The sequence below is a fragment of the Phyllostomus discolor genome, chromosome 14 (genome assembly GCF_004126475.2).
Source record: "Phyllostomus discolor isolate MPI-MPIP mPhyDis1 chromosome 14, mPhyDis1.pri.v3, whole genome shotgun sequence".
Classification (NCBI taxonomy): Eukaryota; Metazoa; Chordata; class Mammalia; order Chiroptera; family Phyllostomidae; genus Phyllostomus; species Phyllostomus discolor.
The window spans coordinates 32600023-32623383 of NC_040916.2; positions in this window are offsets into that span (position 1 = coordinate 32600023).

Sequence of the window (23361 nt, forward strand, 5' to 3'; positions counted from 1 at the left end):
AATCAGATAAACCCGAGTAAAGAATGTGTTAGGCTGACTATCCGAGAAGCAATATCCAAATGATTAAATCAGGCGGATGGTGAAACAGTCTATTAAGTGGAGTGGTTAGCAGTGCCACCTCCGGGGCCGTAAGAACGGACCGCACCGGGCATTTCCCGAGGAGGTTCGTCCGCCGCTCCACGAGATAAGCACACGTCAAGTCCGTCTCCAGTTTCCAGGAACGCTACCGCCTTTTGTTCTGGCATCCATTAATCATCCGTTCAGTGACCCAAAGTCAGATCTTCGCCAGTCCTTCTGTTCTGACTCAAGTAACCTCAGTGAAATATATAATAATATTTTAGGTAGATGCCCCCCTGCTCCCCCCGACATGCAGGACAAAAAGGTTCTTTGGAGACAATTATGCATTCAAAACACTTAATCGACACACAGAATTTCAAATAAGCAGGGAAATAGTGAAAACAAGTGACTAACCAGGCCATGCTGTCGATCAGAAAAACTACCTTTGAAATTTTTTTGGCCTATAGTATTGTTTATCAGTATTTATTTCCAATGGCTCAATATATGACTTAATGTATCCAATTTTAAGAGACTTCTTATTGTGTTATCTTACAAATCTATAAAACGATATTCAATCATGAATAAAAAGCACAAAAGAATCCTTAAAAAAAGATAAATAATTTTCAAAAGAGACACTACCCTCAAACTCACATGGAACTCAGTTAGGAATTTCATTTGCAGATACAAGAACGTGGAGCCAACATGGATTGCAAGTAATTCTTTGACATTAGAAATAGCAAGAGACCTTGACTTTTCTAATAAGGATAATTTCATGCAATAACCGTTACTCGTCTGCCCATTTGCAATTCACTAAGCTGAGTATCAGCATCAGTAGCTGCTTTGAATCCCTTTAAAGAACCGAACGCATAGATTGTCTTTGCAAACATGGCCGTTGGTTCCGTGTAACTTGGCCCCTCAGAGCACGTGCTTGTCTTTTTGTGTGGCTCTCCAGAATGCCTGTGAAAGCAGCTAGCGTGTTTCTATGTAACCCCCTTCCTCATCCTCGTGTCTTCTGTCCAAGCATTTTGGCAAGCTGTTGTCTGGGGGTCATGTTCATAAAAGATCCAGATATCATAGGATGACCAATACATGGCTGTCTACCACAGTCCCTGGATCACATTGTATAGTTTAGGGTTCAGCTCCCTTCTATGTGCTTTGATGTGCTATCGACATATTTGGTTTTACTCGTTCTAAAATCTTCCTTCTTTTCATTGCGTTTCGAGTTAGGGAACGCTGTAGAAATACCGAGGCCGCCAAATCAAGTGTCCGGGGGCCCTGGGCGGCAGTCAGCAGGCACGTGAGGAAGTGTGAGGGGAAGCGGCTTTCAAGGAGCGCCCACTCACCTGGTGTTCTGCTCAGAATCACACCCGCAGAGCCTAGCCATCTTCCATCTCTAAGGTGCTTAGTCCACGTTTCAGAATCAACAGAAGCTAGATCATTAGCATATCTAATCACGCACTTACATGTCGGGTGGGCAGTAAACCCTTTAGGACAGCAAGAAAACCTCTTTGGCACTTGCTTTGTTGCGGTTTTGTTGCTGCTGCGTGGGATTGACCAACAAAAGGGCCGAGAGAAGGCAGGAACAAGAGGCCGTTGTGCAGAACTGCGAAGTCACGCCCAAAACCTAAATCTCTGCCCTGCGCAGTTGAGACGGTGCCCCGTTCCTGAGGGCTCTGCTCCTTTCTTAGATTTCTGACCTCCTGACGTTTACTGTTGTCACTTAGTCACCTGCTTTCACTCTCTGCTCTTGACTGGGTCCCCAAAGTGTCCGATGAAACTATCGCCTCCTCGGGAAGATCTGGTTCTGACCATTCATTCCCTGCGTCATCCCTGAAATAAACCACGCCTGACTTGAATCTGCCACCAACTATCAATTCTGAGCGGCACCATGGGGGAGATTCGCATTTTCTCTCTGCCCCTTTCATTTCTGTCCTTAAATGATTGGCCCCTCTTGCAAAACCTTACTTGCTACCATTCCATGTAAAAGGAATTAATGGAGTATGTTAGAGAGTAGCAGATCTAGAAAAATACCTAAAAATAATAAACATCCAATGTGTTTTTTGACTAGGTAAACACTTCTGAGAGTTTTCTATTGTCTTTTCTCTGTAGGCCCTTCCGTGCTGCAACAATGGGCAAAGACAACATACCGTGTATGTAGCCTACACGCTTAGGAACGGCTAGCCTAGCTCTCTGCTCGCATTTGCAATTTGGCCCGAACAATAAAAAGTCCCGTGGGTCCTACCTGCTACCGGGCTTCCACACACACGTTCTCAGGGAAGGGCAAGTCTCAGGACCAGCTCTGTTTTGGGGCTCACCCTCTGACAACACAATGGCTCCCCTCAGTGTTCAACACTTAGCAAGAGGTCAAATGCAGTTCCTGGGCCTGAACTTTCATCTGGTACCTTAGGGGCATCAGTTTCTGCTGCCAGGAGTAAACATTTTAAAACTTTTTTATTGAACTTATTGGAGTGGCATTGATTAATAAAATTGTGTAGATTTCAGGTGTACAGGAGTAAAATTGTTTAAAAAGAGGAATTCCTCAGGGATTCTATGCTGTCTGCTGTAACGCATCCCAGACTTGCTGAGTTCCCACCTCGTGTGTGGCTTAGGGTAAAGCCTGTGTCTTCTTGTCAGGAAGCACCGAGAAGGCTCCCCCCCCAAAGCCAAAAGATGCAACCTGTCAGGATAACGAGGTGTTCACGTGGTATCAGACAGTACGATTGTTATTCTTCAAGTTACTCCCATATTTCAAAGTGCTCACAGAGGCTTCGGTTTGGAAAGCAACTGTTCAGTGAAGCGTCAGGACCACCTTCCAACCCCAATCTCCACTTCAGCGTTTAGATTTAGTCAAGCTCAGTAGGAAGGAGAGGCACGGAGGTGCCTGCCACCGCCTTCTGAGACCCGAGGGTCACCCCACGGCCACTGTTGTCAGGCGTGACACAGGTATGCTGCCAACATGTTGAAATTCACTAACACGTACATGTCCTCGTGGTTTCCATTGGAGTCACTGACCATCCGGACAAATCAGTGAGGATGAAAAGCTCAGCTTGTTCACGTACTCAGACCACAGCCAAGGATGCGTGTTTCCCGTGACCCCGTGCGGGTGAATTGATGGGGGCTGATGAGGACATTGGATGCGATGCATCAGGAGTTTGTCCCCTACCTGAAACAACATCTTTAGACACCTCCTCTCTGTGACGACTAATCTCAGGCTGAGAGATTTCTTAGGGGACGTTGAGGAATTGTGCCATGCAGTCTGAGGCCCACATACCTGGGATTCCATCACACAGGATGCTGGAATACAGGGTTTATTATTTTTATTGCAGATGGTAGAAATCCAACCAAACCACCCACAAACAAACAAGACGAGTGTGTTGGTTCACAGTAGCCAGGCACAGTTAAATCCAGGACTTCAAATGGGACTCCTCAGGGTCTTCTGGTTCTACTTGGTTTTATTCTTGGAATGATGGCAAGATGCCGTCTTCCAAGAACACATCCACTTTAGAACATAAAAGACATAAAGAAAAGCAGTTGGATCCCTGCTAAGATGTATATCAACCCCGGAAAAGTAACGGTGAAATGCCTTGTCCTGGTTGTGGCCTCAATCACAAACATCGTGGTGTCTGGGAGGAAGAGGCTGATTGCACGCGAGGAACACAGGGCAGCCCCCGTGAAAAGGGCAGCTGGACCGCTGATGAGTGGCGGAGCAGCACCGACAAGGACGAGATGCGGTCAGACCGTGGAGGGAGATGCACCCACCGGCAGGATCAGTTCCTAAACCCAAACCCATCTCATCCCGCTGGTGGCAAGTTACCGCCGCCGCTGCGAGCACTTCGTTCAGCATCTATTTCAAAACTGTCATGTGTTTAAAAGGATGGGTTATGGGTTTGTATTTTGCTTTTAGGCACCGAATCAAGATTCCTGTCTCACTCTGTCTACATACTGTGTATCTGCCCACTCCCTGCAGGGTGACAGTGAGAAACAATTTTGATATTTCAATACCCCTGTTCTGCCACCCGTGACTGCGAACACAGCTGGTCCACCCATCGGATTTTTTTTCTGTAATTCCTGAAATTTATCTACTAAAACATCCCTTCCTATAACAAACATAGCTTTCACCCCACATCCCTTACCAGGAGGACTATAGGCTAAGCAGAGCGATAATTAAAATATCTTGACTCTCAGAGGAAGCAAGTGGGATTCTGCCAACTGGGATTAATTGCTTGCCCACCCACCCCCTCGCCACAGGAATGGGGTGGGGCACTGCCCTTGCTAAATAGGCCTCCAGCTAACATGGGATCCCAAAGCTAAGATTCAGTGTCTGAAAATGTATAAACACAGCCTCGTGGTCAAAAGCCAAATTCTCTCTGCTGATTCTCCACCAATTCAGTTTGATAGAGAATTCAGTAAACTGCTGATACTCCGTTTTAATCAGTGGCAGCCAAGGACGACCTCAAGGGGCTGTTTCTCTGTGGTCCTTTCAGTCACGTGGAGGAGCAGGGGAAACTCGAGCCGCGTGGGTGGAGCCGCCCCTATCTCGAGGGGTCAGCTCCATTGCCGTCACTCCTGCCGTTCTGACTCCATTTGCTACGTTCTCCCCTGACTCTCCAGAAGCGAAGCACACAGCTCAGCAACACAGGATCTGCAGGGCATTTCCTTGGTGTAGGCAGGCACTCTCTCTGCCTTTCATTTCACCATGCTCAATCCTTCCCTTACTCCTCGAACCCAGAGTTGGTGGAATGAGGTATCCAGGACCGGCACCAGCCCACACGATGCACACTGATCAAAACATCTTACCTCCCTCCTTTGTCATGGAAGGTGATCAAGGCTCTAGATTATACTCCGAATTCTGTGAAATAGACAAGGCCCGAAAGAAACATTTCCTCCGAACGTTATCTGAGCACTCTCATGAAGGTTGTCCTCTCTCCTGGAGAGTGCGAACACTAACCACCGTGGAGCTCGAGTGCCTGCGGGATAGCTCGTCCACCTCCTCTCTAAACCTGCTTCTCGCTCCTGGACCCCCGGGGAACTCCATTTCCCAGCCTCCCTGCATGTAGTAGCCTCCCTGCCACTGAGGTGCAGCCAATAGAATGTGATTAACAGTGACAAGCTGCGGGGAACAATCCCTACCTTCCATTTGTCTTTTCCTGCACCCTGTTACCCTATTTCTTCGGCTGCCCCCACCACGCACCAGCAACCGAGGAGATCGGACACTTACTTCTATGCACACGTGACTCTCCAGAGAGCTCGCTCCACTGTGTTTCATCCTGCAGTGACTGCAAAATTGTACAAACCACGTTAGGCTGTCTTAGACTGGAAGACTGAGTTACATTTTTGTGCTCAGTCTCCATGTGAAATTGTTTCTCTTCTGTCCTTAAAGAAGAGTTTTAGCGTCAGCTTCACTTAGAATGCCGTCCTCAGCAAGCATACGTCATCAGGCTAATGTGTATCTCCCATGTATATTTTAGCAGGTGTGTCTGCGAGAGCTCATGCGAATCGCATTTCTCTGTGAATAATAAATGACTTCCTGTGTGCTGCTCACTTCAATGGATTTCGGAACGTGGCACCATTTTCTGCAGGCAATAAACATGAAAATATGTAATATTGTTTAGCAACTTCAAGTGTTCTCTGTGGATTTCAAAGTCAGTTGTAAATGTTGTTAATTATAAAGTCACGCTCAATGAATTTTCACAGTTTATCTCCCTCTGTGTGAAGTGATGCAGTGGGCAGATTTTTCCAAAAATTGATTTTTAACATGTGTAAGTGATTTCACACACTGGGCAAAATAATAAATTCATGCAGATTGGCATAGCAAGTGATTTTTAAAAACTGGAAACAGTTAAACCAATGTATTGGTGTTTTTCAAGCTGTTATTTTGCTATGTGTTTAACGTTTTCCCAGCCTACCGGTTGAGGCCCCCCCCCCCCACCCATACGGGCATCACAACAGATTTTTCTCCCATTTCCACTCAGATTAATTTTTACATGGGAGTGAATTTGTAAACTCCTAATCCTGAACCTCACCTCGAGTGTTTACATTATGAATTAAAATTCCAAGGACTGTATTGAAAAGATTACTATTAATATCTGAGGTTGGAGGGCTTGATGACAAAGGCATTGTGGGCCTTCGGTTGATTTGTACCCTAAGGGGTTGTGGAACTGGTGGCTGAATTCTTAAACTCTTTAGCCATCTGAGCAATCGAAGGAAGATTTCACATAAACCCTTTACAGGATTCTCCATCAACAATTACCTGAAACAACCTCGATATGCTTATGCCTCCGGATGACATTAAAACCTCCAAATGGATGAGACGATTCAGAAATGAGAAGTTTACGCTGCAGACCATCCATCATAACCGACAACGGCGGTGCGCTGAGCTCATTCCGCCGCTGCCAGAGGGCACCGTGCTTGATGGCACCCTGGGCCCGAGGACGGCTTTTCTCTGCAGTGACCTTTCTCAGGTGGGCTTAGACATTCTCACTGGAACTAAAACTAACGCGGAAAGCTACCTTCCGTGGCAGCACTGGAGCGTGATGGTTTCCAAACCAGCTTCCCGCTGGGTTTTGAGGATTTGGGAATTGTAACTCTCTGGCAAGTGTAAGCAGCGTTGGCGACTGATGCCCGCGCTGTGAGATTACCGCAGAAGAAATCCGGTGAAGCTGGTGATTCCAGTGGGCCCCTGGGGCATGGGGGCAGAGAGCTCAGAGCCTCTTGCTCTAACGAAGGGTTTCCTGTTGCCGTTTTCTGGGGATGAGTCTGAAATGTGAAACAGAAGTCATTTTCCACAGAAATTTTTGTACTGGCCTTGGGGGTTGCCCCAGAGGCTCTTTTTTATGGGGGATCCTCAGCTCCTCCAGGTCCTACTGGTTGGGTGAGGGATCACGCAGGGTGAACACGGCGTTTGCCGTAAGTGGACATGTTTCGAATAGAGTTAACAATAACTGTTTTAGCGGGATTTCAGCTTTAGCTGCCTTGGCAGATTAGGAATCCCTTTAGACTTTATCCAGGATTTGGGACTGCAGCTGCTTGAAGTGGTAGCAGAAAGAGTGTGAGTTACCAGAAATGATCATGTGACCAAGGAGTTCACAGAAGTGGGGGGTCTCCTGACGAAGTGAGTGACACTGCGTAGCTCTTGCAGAGGAGCGGACGGTAATGCATCAGCCACCATGTGCCATTCCCGTGACGGGGCCCACCACCTCTAGAAGACCTTGTAACCTTGGAGGAGGTCCACGCACATACACACGCACACGCACACACACTGGAATGTTATTCAGCCGTGACAATGAGGATATCTGACTACCTGTGACAACCTGGATGGGCCACAGAGGCATTACGCCAAGTACAGTAAGTCAGAGCGAGAAGTTCAAATACTGTGTGACCTCACACGTGGCATCTGGAAAACAAAATAAAACAACAAGTCATATAAAAGGAGATCAGACTCCTGGTCATCAGAGGCAGAGGATGGGGGGAGAGGGGTTGGAGAAAGGGGGTCACGTGATACAAACTTCCAGCTGTGATAAGTACCGGGGACACAGGTAAAGCGTGATAATTTACTGGACACTGCTGTATCATATATAGAAACACTGTCAAGGGAGTAAATCCTAAGAGGTCTCATTAAAAAGACATTTTTTTCCTTTTTTAATTTTCTTTCTTTATTCTCTATGAGATGGGGGCCATCAGCTGAAACTATTGTGGTAATTGCGGTATTTCACAATATAGGTTAAAAAACCCCATTAGGCTGAATGCATTAAACTTATACAGAAATAGATGCCGATTACTTCTCAATAAAACTGGATGCCAAAACAGATTTGAGATTAAAAAGATACCTGCTCGCTCCTTCTAGAGACAGAACTGACTCCAGCACGAACACACGGGGAAGGCAGGCAGGCAGGCAGGTCGCCTTCGATGACCTTGGTACTCATCGTGCGGCCGGAGAAAGGGGCTCTAGACCGGTGACCGAATGAGCTCATGGACACTTCCTCTCCACTGGCCGGGAGCAGCCATCCCTACATCTTGTGCGAGTGGGAGCAGCGAGTCCTGTGGAAACATTCAGAAGACAGCCTCGAGTTGCAACGAGAGGAAGAAGTGACGATCAAACGTGCCCTTTTCCAAACTCACCATTCAGGGAGGCGTGTGGAAGGATTAGGGACAGTTACTCTTGCAAACGGTGCCCACTATGAGAACAGGGGCCCGGGAGAAGGGACGGTCCGAGGGGAAGGGCAGTATTCGTTGTGCGTAAAAAGTGCAGTTGTTTAACCATCCTCTGTCTGTCCCCTTGTTGGGTATTTGTTCCTAGTGATTAACCAGAATAAATAGCATTTCAGTCACAGCCCGTGTGCATATGCATCTTTGTGTCTTCTCTGATAGATTTGCTGCTTTATGGAGAAAATAGCGGAAACCATTCGTTTTAGAAACGACTGTCAATAAAACCGAGCAGAGCGCCGGTTCAAATTTAAGGTCTCCTACTGCGAGGCATTCCGTTTCAGATTCAGTCTTGTCTAGCAAGGAATCGCGTAGAAAGTAATTTCAAACAACATGTTATGGCAAACAAAGCAACCCGTGTGTTTGACAGAGATTCTATTTTTCTCAGCCAGCGGGTACTCAGGAGTAGACGGGGCAGTCGGCACACGCCGTAAAAGGCAGGAATGGAGTCAGCGTCTCCGTTAGCTGGGGCACAGGGCCCGCCTGCCGCCTCGGGCGTCAGGTCAGTTGGCCAGAGCCGGCTTTGATGTGCCTCCCCCCAACACCATCTCCTTCTCTGATTGGTTCTTATCGTCCCCACTGCAGCAGCACACGGCATGACCAAATGCATACCAGCGGGGTCCTCTCTCTCCTCTGTGAGTCCAGATTTCTGTTAACGACGTAAACGCGCACCCAAGACAATGCCTTCCTTTGCCATGTGATATTAACCCAGCCATCTAACAGTTCCAACAGCAAGAAGACCAAGGGGATCCATAGGAGATAAATCGGTTGTAAAATGACCGCAATGGCCAGCTGCCGATTGATTCCCCATGGGTGGTCCTGGGATGATGCCCAGCAACAACTGGCTGAATTTTAGCAATGGCAGCTTAATTTTGTCCATGAAGATTCATCTTTATCACCTTTATAACCCGTTCTGAGTCAGCCTAAAGGATCCTCGTGCATTAGACCGTTCTAGAGCAGAGGAACTCTGGAGGGCAGGGAGAGATGGGAGTTTGGCTCCAGCTCAGAGATGACCCCCCGCGGACCTTGTGTGGGAGGACCCTGAGCGGGATGGCCCCGGGAAGACTACGTGCAGGATGACCCCCACGGACTGTATGTGGGTGCAATGAAGTCCAAGGGCTCAGTGGGTTTCGGCACCTCAGGGCTCCTTTAAGGGAGGAGAGACACAGGGTCCACACGGACTCCCTTGGGTCCCTTCAGAATCTGCCTGGCTTATATGACCTTACTTCACCATGAATGCTATGGGCCTAATGACAGGGGCTTCTATTTGAAAACATGTATTTCAGCCCTCTGTTCTTGAGGCTATTTGCCTCCTATTGATAATATTTTGTTCGCGCGTAAGAAGGTAAGCCCATTATGAATTTTCTGGCAAGCAGTAACTGCACCATACTGCTGAGTTGCGAGTTGCAAAGTTCTTTTTTTAAAAAAAATATTTTATTTATTTATTTATTTAGAGAGGGAAGGGAAGGAGAAAGAGAGAGAGAAACATCAATGCGCGGTTGCTGGGGGCCGTGGCCTGCAACCCAGGCATGTGCCCTTACTGGGAATCGAACCTGCGACACTTTGGTTCGCAGCCCGCACTCAATCCACTGAGCTACGCCAGCCAGGGTGAATTGCAAAGTTCTTTTTTGGAAGCAGAGAGGAAGCAATCTGGTGGTGTTGTGGAAGACTTCATGTACATTTTCATCAGCAAGCCCACTTTTAGGAAAAGTAGCTGATAGAAATGAAAGCATCATAATATTAGGATGTATGTACAGAATACTTATCACAGCACTGACACAGATATTAATTTTTGAGATTAAAGGTTATGTGTTGGAGAATATTTTACAGGTAGTTAAGATAGGTGGGCTATGTGTACTGGTATGAATGAACAGCATTAAGCATAAAGTAAAAGAATATTCTAGAACAGAGTGTGTGTGTTTCACCTTGCTAAACAAAGAAAAGAAAAAATAAAACCACATGAAAACATATTTTGTTATATTGTGAGAGCATATTGTTTGGTGCAGAAAGGTTCAAAACAAATATAATTTTGATCGGTTTAAAATTTATATTCTTTGCATCAATTTTTTGATCAGTCTAAAAAATTGATGCAAAGAATATAAATATTATTTTTTTCTTATTACTACTCAGTATTTTGAGTAGTTATATGGACATTGTCTTGCTTTGTAATTAATTTTTATTTTAACGTAAAAAAATCTCCCAGCAGAATTTCAAACATACTCCTATACATCAGGGTTATGTAATTGCTACATTTCCATCAGCAAGCCTGCAACACATATTGAAATTAATAGCCAGGGAATGTTAAGCTTAAAAAGTAAAATGAAGGAGTAGGATTATTAATATTTGAAAAATTGACATTCAAGGGAAATGGTTTTAATGTAGCAAAAGTATTTTATAATAAAACCCATAATATTCAGGGCACTTTGTTTAAAAGTAGTCTTACATATATTTGGCACAAAACTGTTAGACATGCAATAATTAATTGACATGAAAGTGATGAAAGTGTATTTGTTTCGCAGAATTATCTGTGTCAAGAAAACAAAAAACAAAGTTACAGAGAAATTAGTTAACAAAATCTCCTGGCCCCAAAGAAAGTCCTTCTGCTTTCAGCGCACACAGAAGTTTACCTTGATGGCTCAGACACAACATTTTCAAGAAACTCCAATAAATAAAAAGGACATTTTTTTACAGATTATGTTCTTCAACCCAAAGTCCATATAATTGAAATTATGGGTTTAGACAACATAAGCATTAACAATAACAAAGAGCCAAATACCTGAAGTTTTATAGAATATCACATTTAAAATTATGAATATTTAAAAATTAATACAACCCCAAAATATCACAAAGCACAACTCACAAGTTAAATCTCAATTTAACCTGTGCTATTAGGATATTTTTATTATATCTTTAAAATCACAAAATGCTAATTAGGATATTTTTATTGTATCTTTAAAATCATAATTGTTTTAGAAGGAAAGATATGCCAACTCCTACAGTGATGGACAATCAGCTTCTCTTATCAGAAAGCCCTGGATTCGCCATCTTGGCTTTGCATCAACTGGCAAATTATTGAATTTTACTGAGTCTCACATTTCTAAGATGTGTGATCTACTAGCATTTAACCCCTCCAAACTTCTATTTTACATAAATGATGAAAATATTACCCACCTCATGTATTTTTGTAAGTATCAAATGTGTTGTCCTCAATCCTATGTCCTCAGTAAGTGTTGGGTAACTCACCATTATTAATTCGAACATTAATATTGGATTTATCACGAAGCAAGTTCTTTTCAAACAATCTCCAAATTATCCCTTATTGATTATCGGCTAACTCTGTCGATAAATACCATGGGCCTTGTGCACGACGTTTGGGTATACCCCAGAGCATTCGCGTGTCCTAAAGCACAAAAATTTGTCATCAGGACCCGGAAGCTGGCTGCCAGTCGGAGTGCATCCCTTTGCTAAGCGGATTGATGACTCATCTGCAACTTATCAATAATAACCTCTTGGATGGGGTTATTATAAAGCATTCTGTTGAGAGATGGTGTTAAGGGATTTTTAACATGCAGACATACTTTGCACATTACAGCTGTTAGTTTATGCCACCACACAGGGTAGAGAGTTTCTTAGCATCCTCTTTCTTAAGCAAATCACTCCTCCCCTGGAAAAGTATGTTGCTTAGGAAAAGAGCATCATTCCCTCCAGTGGAATCTGGATATTCATGAGAATCTGTCTCGGCTGATGCTGAGACCTAATGGGACACAGGGTTTGAGCTGAGAGGTTCTTTCAAGTGAAGACGTGAGACCAGGGATTTGACGCTATTAAGTCTGTGGAGGGGTAAGGAGATAGAATCTGAGAACTAAGCAAGGCAGCACAATTTCCTCTGATGTAATCCAAAAGGTGGAAACCTTTGCTTAATTAAGAGATCAATCAGATGACAATTATTATCTTTATTTTACCTGTGCAGCTGACAGAACTGTAGCAACGATCACAATGAAAAAATGAACTGCCATCCTGTAAAAACGACTGTAAACATTAAAAAGGGAAAATATTATTAACGTGCAGGAATCACCTGAGGTATTTTCATGATTTCACAAACGTGTATGTTTTTGCATGCACCGACCCAATAAACAGGCCCCGTCTTCCCGAAGCAAGCGGCGGGTGGGCGGGGGCGCTGCCGGGGAATCAGAGAAATAATCCAGAGCTACACTGTGACAGGCTCTTCTCCGTGTCTGAATAAAAACTGCACACGGAGGGGGAAGCAGTCTTTGGTCAGGGAAAGATGAAAGAAAGCGAAACCATGCACCTTTCTCTTAAGAAGCCTACAATTTGTTTGGAAGTTGGGAGGCAGGCTCACTGAGCCACACACAATAAAGAAAGCACCGTTGCATGATGATTCTTTAGTGATATGGGAATTGAGGGAAGGAAGAAGGCCACGAGCAACATGGGAGTGTTCTAGAATGTTCCATAAGTAAATTGCTAAGTACTTTCACTGCATTACATGAAGGAAAAAAACGCAGGTGATGAGTGGGGAGGGTAGGAAATAGCAAAGGTAAATGCTTGAAGTATTTTACTTTAATGGGTTTAATGGTTCTGAAAATTAACTTCAAGCTTTGAAATACTGCTTCCAAAACCATGGGAAATGCCGGTTTCTCTCTGGCCCGGATCCAGGTGAAGATAATAGCGAGAATAATGCACAGAAACATATCTTGGATGGAGCGAATAAATAAAACTAATGGTCAGAGAGAAAATAGCTGGTTCTATTAAATGCTGTGCCATTTCAAACCTGCTGGTGAGGACCCAGGCGGAGGAGGACCATTTGGAGTGTGGAAGAGGAAGAGGCCTTACATCTTAAAAGGCCTGCGATGCGGTTTCTGTGCTCACGAGCTTCTCTAAGGCAGGAAATAAACCCACACGCAGTGTTTTAAGGTCGAGGACCATCACATGTGCTTTTAACTCATCAGGAACTGACTATTGAAATAACTGAGTAATAAAAACTCGAGAACACATTTGTGATCTCTGAAAGAGATTGTGGGAGAAACTATCAAGTTTATTGCAAATTGTACTCAGTGGCAACGCAGACTAACCCGCATATGAGGAAGACACATGAAACACGCCAATCTAGCATTTTATTTTCCTTGAAACAAAAGTAATATTGTAATGTAATGAGTTATTTCTTTCAGCCAGTTCTAAAGATTAGTCTTAATTTGCTCGTCGTGTGACAGGCAATGAGGCGACTCCTCAGGTGCCGGTCTCTATGCTGCCGTCATAAAAATCTCATTTGGTGCAAAGTGTTCTACAATCTATCACGCAGGCTGTAATCAATTGTTTGTGTCAGTTAGTCCAGCCAGCCTTTTAGTCCTGAGAGAAGGTACAAGAATTGGAGCAAATTATTAAGCCTTCCTAGGCTTCTATGTTACATTGCTTCTTTATGTCCTAAAGATATTTGGAGGATTAAAAGAAATTATCTGCTGTTAACTAAGAGGCAGAACTCTGTCGCGCAAGAAGAGGTATCACTGCCACTGCTGCTGTTACTCCCCTCCTCAATGATGATACCTTCGCTGGTTCTATCCCCTTGTCCACATAACGTCTCCAGGGATTTTAATATTTTACATACTGTGTGTATGGCCAGGTAGACTATTCAGGCCACCCACATATTTGAATTTATTATCTTGGTTTATATCACAACGGACTTTTGTAAATATTGTTAGAGATTATTTTTGCGGAAAGATGCCCAACCAACTGAGCTACCCCAGTCCCTTCATTAAAGATAATTTTTAAACCTCTTGGATTCTACACACAAAGATAAGGAAGAACTAGGAGTGTAAATTTTTCCATCCTTTGGCTCCTTGGCAGAGCGGCGAACAGGGAATGAGTATCATTTTCGAAATGAGGTAGACAGGCAGGGTCACAGGAAACCCCGCTCCTCAAAACTACCCCCCGAGACTGCTCGCCACGTGGAACAGCAGCGCCCAGTCCAGCGCCTGAAACAATAACCCACGTTCCCCTGATTAGCAAGACCCCAATGAGCCCTCCTCCTTGGGGAGGGCAGTTCTCTGCCCTCTGGAAATACACTGAACTAGAGATGAAGTTCGGTGGACATTTGTTTCCTGAGAGACAAATTTGTATGGCCAGCCTGGCTTAGGGCAAAGAACTCTGAGATCAGTCTAATGCATACAATGCTCGCAAAATTTTGTCAAATAAATAATTCATCTCAACATAGTAAAAATCAGCAAGGAGAGGAAAATTGGGCATAGGATACTTGAAAAATAGAAAGGTTAGTCTTATAGTGATGATGGTGATGGTAAAAGGAAACGATTGCCTAAACATAGCACGATGTCCCAAATATAAGGCCCATCGTGGCCCATCTACCTAACTAGTTCTTGCATGAATAATTGTGAGGCAAGAATCAAGAGGTCTTCAGAAAGAAAGTTATTTGATTAAATATGAAAGATTTCTTTGAAAGTTCACAAAATTCATATAGAGAGATCATTAAAAGCTATAGCATTAGCTATCCTCAGGCCCAGTGTGTGAAGCTGTGGTCAGCCCTTTCATCCAGAAATGTTTAGTTCGGGCCACGGTAATGTCTCCAGCCGGCTCTTCCACTGAACCAACGGGAGAAGTAGATGATGGAGGGAAATAAAAACATAAAAGAACATGTATGCAGATTCATGCTCTTCAGCTCATTTTGTGAAGCACCTACATGATATCATTTTTGTCATCTTTGTACTGAAAAGGAGATATTTTAAAGGAATGGAAATTGCACACCTGTCTACTTTAAGGAGCTAAGACAATACTGCCCAGTCTGTATTGTTCTTGATGTATTCATGAAGATTTTAAAAGTGATTCCCACTCTAGATTTCAGCATCTATTTCATAATGTTTTCAACTATAGCTGAAGCTGAGAATTTCCATATAGAAAATCAATATATTTAAAATCAGTCTATTTAATTCCTTGTTCACATTATTTTAAGGAAATTGTATGGACTTATAAAATGATGTGCGAAGCAGTAATGTCCAAGAGAATAGATAACCTTTTTGTGTCAATGTGGTGTAAATATAAAATTTGTTGATATGAAAGCTACTGGGCAGAATGGCCGTCATGAACACGTCAACAAACAACAAGTGTTGGAGAGGATGTGGAGGAAAGGGGACCCTCGTGCACTGTGGGTGGGAATGCAGACTCGTGCAGCCACTGTGGAAAACAGTATGGAATTTCCTCAGAAAACTAAAAATGGATCTGCCTTTTGACCTGGCAATTCCACTGCTGGGATTATACCCTAAGCACCCTGAAACACCAATCCAAAAGAACCTATGCACCCCAATGTTCATAGCAGCACAATTTACAATAGCCAAGTGCTGAAAGCAACCTAAGTGCCCATCAGTAAATGAGTGGCTATAAAAATTATGGTACATTTGTACAATGGAATTCTATGCAGCAGAAAGAAAGAAGGAGCTCCTACCCTTCATGACAGCATGGATGGAACTGGAGAGCATTATGCTAATAAGTAAAATACACTGGGTGGCAGGGAGACAAATACCATATGCTCTCACCTATAAGTGGAACCTAATCAACAAAATAAAGAAGCAAGCAAAATAGAACCAGAGACATAGAATAAAGAATAAACTGACAGTAACCAGAGGGGAAAGGGGAGAGGGATAGTGGGAGAAAATATGGGAAGAGCCATCAAGGAACACGTGTAAAGGACCCATGGACAAAGCCAAAGGGGGTAGGTTTGAGGGTGGGAAGAGGGGGTGGGTGGGGTGGGGGGGTACGTGGTGGGGGTGAATGGAGACAACTGTACTTGAACAATAATAAAAAACATTATATATATAAAAAGAAAGCTACTGGAAGAAATCAGCCAAAGAATATGTGTGCGTATATGTGTAGCCATGGACACAGACAACAATGTGGTGAAGGTTAGGGGGAGCAGGGGCTGAGTGGAAAGGGACAAAGCAGGGGAAATGGGGGACATCCGTAATAGTGTCAACAACAAAAAGTACAAAAAAGGACACTGCAGTTAATCTTATATTTTAAATACCTCTAAAATGGCGTACACTAGCACAGTCGTTTTAACTGCCTGATTGAACATTATAGTCCCTCTCCAAAACCTTGATGTCGGCCTCACGCTGGCAACCAATCAGGGATATACGGTGACCCTGCAACCTTGGACCACTCACCACCCTGCAGATAATGCTACATCTGCAGTAACTCTGTGCCAGTGAGGGGGTGCAAAAGCAAGCGTTCAATGGGGACTACCTCACTGCAAAGTGTGATTGTATTTCACGACATACTACATTTCATACATCGTTCATGAATCCCCTTCAGATTAGCCTAGTTGCGTGAGCCACCTGTCTTGTTATGACGGTGACCAATAGACCACTATACCTGCTCCTCCTCTGCAGAGACAAATACGGATGTCAAGAGAGGGTGGGGGAGGAAGGGTGGACCTCCTCAGGTAGAAGATAGTCCAGTGCCTGTCTTACCGAACCACTCTGATTGGCTGAGACTTCCGTTTTACGGCACTCAGAAGCCAATGAGCTACTAAGACTTGAAATGACCTGGGAGGTCATCAGCTCAAACTCACTCAATTTCCTACGTGGGGAAACTGGGGTGGAGTGTGTGTTGCCTACCATGGCAACCGGAGCCTCTCAAATGGTCTTCTCCCTTCCACCTGCATCCACCTTGAACTAGATTCAACTTAGCACCCCGAAGATAGGGTCATTTCTTTGCTCAAAGCCTTTCCATGGCATTTCCATTCATTCGGAGGTAAAACCAAAGCTCTTGAAGTCACTGTATGATCTACTCCCCCCTCTGCCTCTGCGATGCCAGCAACTCCTTCCCTTCGCTCTCTCCTCTGTCTACAGCTTCTTCTGTGTTCCCTGTTCAGATTCCTGTCTGGGCTAAGCTCTTTGCACCAGAAAGCCTCTCTCCAAATACTTTCATGGATTACTCCTTCAATGACAGCAAGATGTCACTGTGTCAACTAGGACTTTCCTAGCCACTCATTTAAAACAGGAGCTTTCACTTGTGTTCCATATGCTTTCCCCTTACGCTGCTTAATTTTTTTTAATCCATCACGTTTATATGGACTATATTGTACTTAATCGCTTATTTACTCTTATTTTCATCTATTTAAATGTAAGCTCATTAAAAGGCAGGGATTCTTTTTTTGTTTCTCTGTTTTATTACCAAATTCCTGGTGCCTATAAGAATCTCTGGCCCATAAGAGGTGGTAAATAGATGTTTGTTAAATGAATAAATGCAATTGAGAATGGCATAGAAACTCCTGTTTGTGTGATGGGATAGTCGATGCTAATGAACCATTCTATGGTTTCACTGGGGTCTTCTTAGACGTACGCAGACACTGAGCATCCATTTCTAATTTACTGGATTTTTGTTATCAGCACAATCATAACTACTCTACTACATGACAAATCCAAGTACATATTATAGCAAAGAACAAAAAAATTCCCTGCTTTTCTAGGATGTAGATTAAAAAAAATCAATCCAGCTGAAACACACGGTAATCAAGCAAGAGAGAGTTCAGGTCACATTGTCCAGTTACTCCTCCATAAATTACACCTGGATATATTGGCAATAATACTGTGGGGAGGCAAACGAAAGAGGACTTCCTTGCTATATATTTCCCACACTTACTGTTATGCGAATTTAATTAGGATACTAAGCTTGTTTTACAAGGTGATGCTAGACAAAGAAATATATTTTGTTCTTAGGGAGAAAAGTACAGGAATTCATGTTCAAGTTTTCATTGCAAAGCCAGAGATTTACAGCGCTGCTTATCCCTAGTGCATTTTGTAGATTCGAGCATCAGAGAGTGGCCTTCTGCCCCTAAAGGTTCGCTTTCTGGAACCAAGAAGTAGCTACCAGGAAATATTTTGTGCAAAGTGGCAGATTCTGGTATTCATGTACCTATTTCCACTGTGTTCTGGAAAGGAAGCTATTATCTAAAAGAGTTTACAAATTCCTCTGTTATAGAACTTGGATTCGTCATATTTTTTAAAATGTCATGAAAATATACATGTCTGCTTTTATCTTCCTGCGTGACAGCTCAACAGGGTCTTGAAATTTTAGGAAGTACGCCTTTGTTTTCTTCTTTTAACTTTTTCTTTTGATGTTGTTTCAAGCTTACAGAAAAGTTGCTAGAATAGTGCAAAGGATTCTGTATAACCTTCAACCAGATTTCTCCCCAGTTAGCATTTTGTCATGTTTGCTTTTGTTTTATCTTCCTGGCTTTCTCTTTCTCTCTCTTAATTTGTGTGCAGATTGACACACTCACACACATACACACATATACATGTGCTGTTTTCCAAATCTGTGAAATTGTAGCTATATATATGCCCTGGTACTTGGACCTTAAATTGAGGATTGTCATGGTACTGACTCAGGAGAGAAATAGAGTTAAAAAATGTTTTTGTTGTGGATTGCTATAAAAGAGGAAAATGCAATGATATTTCTGTTCAAATGTGTGTGAGGAAGACATCGATAGAGTATGTTTTTTATGAAGATAGACTTGGGATAGAGTTTCCAGCATGCTTTTCTGGCGAAGGTCCTGTGTCCCTCCAGTCCCTCATCACACTGTCCTTCGTACCCTCGCGGAAACTGTCTTCTCAGGCTTTCACTGGATAACTGGTTATTTATTGGATACAATGATCACCTGAAAACCATGCCATGCCCACCTATGCGCGAAAGGGTAAAACCACAGCCAGAGGAACCCAGGTTTATTACCTACCAAGTACCATGGAGGGGTTCGTCAGAGGGGTTCGTGTCTTCCTTTGCTTCTTGCTCTGCTTAATCACTCTTGCACTAAGCTTTCCCTGGAGCCAGAAACAGGAGAAATTTAGCTCCAGTTAAGACTGCAAGTATCCTGTGCTGAATTCTTATCAGCGCCGTGTGATGTGAGTGTGCGGTTTCGTTCCAGGCTGCCTAATTCCCAGGAACATCACTGAAGATAATGATGGCGGACAGCCCACTCTGAGGACCACATTTATTTTTAGTATTTCAACAACATATGGCATGGACAGGCACACAGTCCATTACTGTAGCTAATGCATAATCATTTTGTTTATGTTTTAAAAATGCATCGCACTTGAAATAGCAGAAAACAAAATTGGTCAGAATTTGAGATGGCACAAAACTCACTGAAATATCTTTTATTTCCTTGAACTACAATCACCATCACCAAAATGCTACTCTTTGTATTTTTTCCTTTGCTATGTACTGAAAAGTGTAACTTACTTTTTAAAAAATATTGTTTTTAAAAAGATTATAGTTCAAAAACATCTGTGACGGACGATCGATATTTGTAAGAGCCCACAATGATAAAGGGGAGCTCTGACCAAAAAAAGAATATTTAGCTCAACATCCCTTGGTTTTTTCCTGTATTTAAGAACCAAATATATACTACCCATCACTAATAAAGATGGAGTAACAGCAAGTGCTACAAATTCTGTAATAACGTTGCAGATCACATTTAGATACCAAATGAAGCTCTTAGTCATGACCTTGAAGACAGACATTTATTCAGTTTTCTTTTTTGTTGGTTCTTGCGTGTATCTTCAGAAACATCGTTGGGTGCGGTCTAATAGAAATGGTGACTTTTGGTAATCTTCAGGATGATGTAAATGAATACAATGTAATGCCTATTAATGGAAAGTACTCTCAGGGTGTTAATAATGATCACATTTAGGTTCAGCGAGTAAAAGAATACACATTATTATGTGACCCATTTTTATTGAATCTAAAATTAAAAGTAGTCTGAAGGGGAAAATAAACTCAGAACAAGACACTGTGAAATTACTTATTGATCAGACTTTTGAAAATATTTGGGATGTCGCATGTCCAAAGCAAAGCAGGCAAACACACTGTGTGCCCACAGAAGTGACAGGGACATGGAATCTCAAAGCCGGTCACGAGAAGATAAAGGTTCTTGGATTGTTAACATGGACATATTTTCATACTTTTAAATGGGACATAATTAATTATGTAACTAGAATCACTACAACTGTCTTCTAATGTAGTAGCTGAGCAATAGTAAGAGGACACTATGAAATGCACAAGTACAAAACTCCGGAACATGGAGAGAACTGCATTTTGCAAAAATTCTTAGTGAGCCAGAAGTTCATGCCCATGAAATGAGTCATTGAGATACCTCACTTTAAAACAGCAAGTGTGTCTGGGCGGATGAAGGTGACAGTGTGTGGGTCGGAGCCAGCCAGGGTATGTGTTGACTGAAGAATGAGAATCTGTGAAAAACGACCCTTGGTAACGGAAGAAGGTATGGCGCCAGCTTGGACTAGGGGAGAGAAAAAGAAAATTTGCACACCCTGTATTTGCACTGTGATCTTCTTTTCCTTCCTCACCTTCCCTGCCCACCATTCAGCCTCAGGGACATGTACGGATACTCTTGGGACTAAGAAATTGTAAACTCAATAATCTCAAGGAACCATTCTTTTATTAAAATATCTTTTAATTAAGTCAGATGGTTACAAACTATGGTACTTGATAACGCTCGCCACCCCTTCCCTAAGGTAATTACTGTCTCAATTTATTTTTTATAACATGGAAGAGGTTGGTTAATACTACCTTGAGTAGGTATTAGTAAAGTTCTTTCTTTCATGAAGGTAAGGTTATAGTATTCAGTATTTCACTATTGAAATGAGTTCCACTAATAAGCTTTCAAACGTTAAACACACCTTGCAGTTCTGGGTAAACTTCATTTGGGGATGGTGCATCTGGCTGACTTTGTACTGCTTGACCCTGTTTGCTCATGGATCCTACGTGCATAGTTTGAGGCCTGCATCCTTGTGTGTCTAGAAAATTTTGTTTTCATGTTTATCATTGTCCTACTGTGCACTGAGTGCCTCAATGAGGTTGTTTTCTTCTGGAATTTATAATTTTGACTAATACTTGTGTTAGTTAAATACAATTTGATCTAAAAAATTAAAATGTAAGATTCAGATACAACCAACATGCCATAAAATTACCCCTTTAGAGTGTAGAATTCAGTGAATTTTAGCGTATTTTGAAATTATACAAACATCACAATGCCAAATGTTTTCATCACCCCCCAAACTGTCCTCATACTCATTAAACGTCATTCCTCCATTTCCCCCCAGTCCTGGCAAATGCAAATATTTCACTTTCTACCCATTTGCCTATTCTGTACATTTCATATAAATAGAATCATATAATGCGTGGCCTTTTGTGTCTGACTTCCTACCGTACATTTTCAAGGGTTCTCCATGTTGTATCATAAATCATGGTATCATTACTTTTTATGGCTAAACACTAGTCCATAGTATGGATATACCAAATGTGTTTATCCATTCATCGGTTGACAGGCATTTGGCTTACTTATTTTTTTTTTAGTTATTATGAGTAATGCTGCAAGATTTTTGTGTGAGCCTCTGATTTTATTCTCTTAGGTGTATATTACCTAGATGTAAATATTCTAGGGTGTATGCTAATGATGTTTAACATTTTTAGAAAGGAATGAAACATAGTGACTTTAATATTTGACATTAACAATCTACTATGCAAGCCATTCATGAGAGTATTTAAAGAGACTGGGATAATATAAAATTATAACTTTAAAGTAGTAAAGTAACCCTCAAAATTGTAGGTGAACTCGGAATGGCCAATTTGATGTCATCAATTGCAATTAGTTGGGATTAATTATGTAACTCTATGTAAAAAATCAATATGCTATTTTATAATCTTAAAATGAATACATTTTTAATGTAGCTGCTGCTTTAAGGTCAAAACTTAGCTGAGGTATTTAATTGGAAATGTTGGAATATGTTCCTGGACACATTTGGTTCAATATTGATCTTAAACCCTTTAATTAGACACTTTTATTACATAACATAATTACACAATTGTGTATCCTTCTAATTTTCTCAGGCCATCAAATTTCACTTTTCCATTGGTCTCTCATTCTGAAATTAATTTTTCTGACCACTTTTTAATGATTATCTTGAAATATGAAAACAGTTCTCCAAAGACACTAAAAATCAATAACTATTTAATATAAGCTATGTAATTGTACAGCTTTCCTACTCCTATGAAGTTTGGTCATCAATAAAAGTGGTAAAATAGGCTGCTACCATAAATACATGTTTAATGTATTTTATGCTTGCCACCAACTTCACCCCGGTATTTTCTCTAGTTACATTCCTCCTAAAGAGGAAGATGATTTAGATATCATTTTAATAGTTCAAGACGTCCCAGTTTTTAAAGACCAAGGGCTTCACGGGAAGGCTGCCGTCTCTACAATCAGCCATCACATGTGAACCCCCCTTCTCAAGGTCATGAATGGATGTACCACTAAGGGCCTTATTTTCCCCGCTCTCTGTCACGTGCCACTCAATGCCATACTCAGGACCTCCCCCTCATTTCCAGGCACTTGGCCTGGTTTCCTGATCACCTCCTAAACTTCTGTTCATGCTGCATGACTTCCTGCTGTTCCCACTGTCACGGTAGATTCTAGACACCTGGACGGATCTTCAGCACCTACCTGTCATCCCTTCAGGCTACATTAAGGGCCTGACTTCACAGCAATACAAGGCTTTGGCTTTGGCTCCTGCCAACATTTTCTGCATCACAATGGCAAGGCACGAACCCCTGCTTTCGTGTTCTCCCTGGCAGCTGCTTTCCTTTACACCTCCTCCTTGCAGACCGCCACCAAGGTCTCCTGCTCCTGCCATCCTCTGTCTTGGCACCATCTACTTCTTGCTGTGAAAATACAGCTGTGGGAATGGACTGTGTTATTTAAGCCGAATATCTGACTCTCTCATCCTTCCCATAAACACAAATCTCTCAGGCACTTTACTGAGAGTGTTTGAATAAGAGGCGCAAACTCTATTCCTTGGTGCTTAGGTATCCAAATGTACCTGTGTCTCTCTGTTCTTAATGTTCTTATTCCCACTTGTAATTTTTCAGAAATATAAATGGTATAATGAGTTAACCAATGTTTATCGAGTAACAATAATCTGACCAGAACAGTGTCAGAAGTGAGGGATTGAAAAAAAAGTTTAAGGTGTGACGGTTAAGTGATTAACCATGTGTGACGGAAAG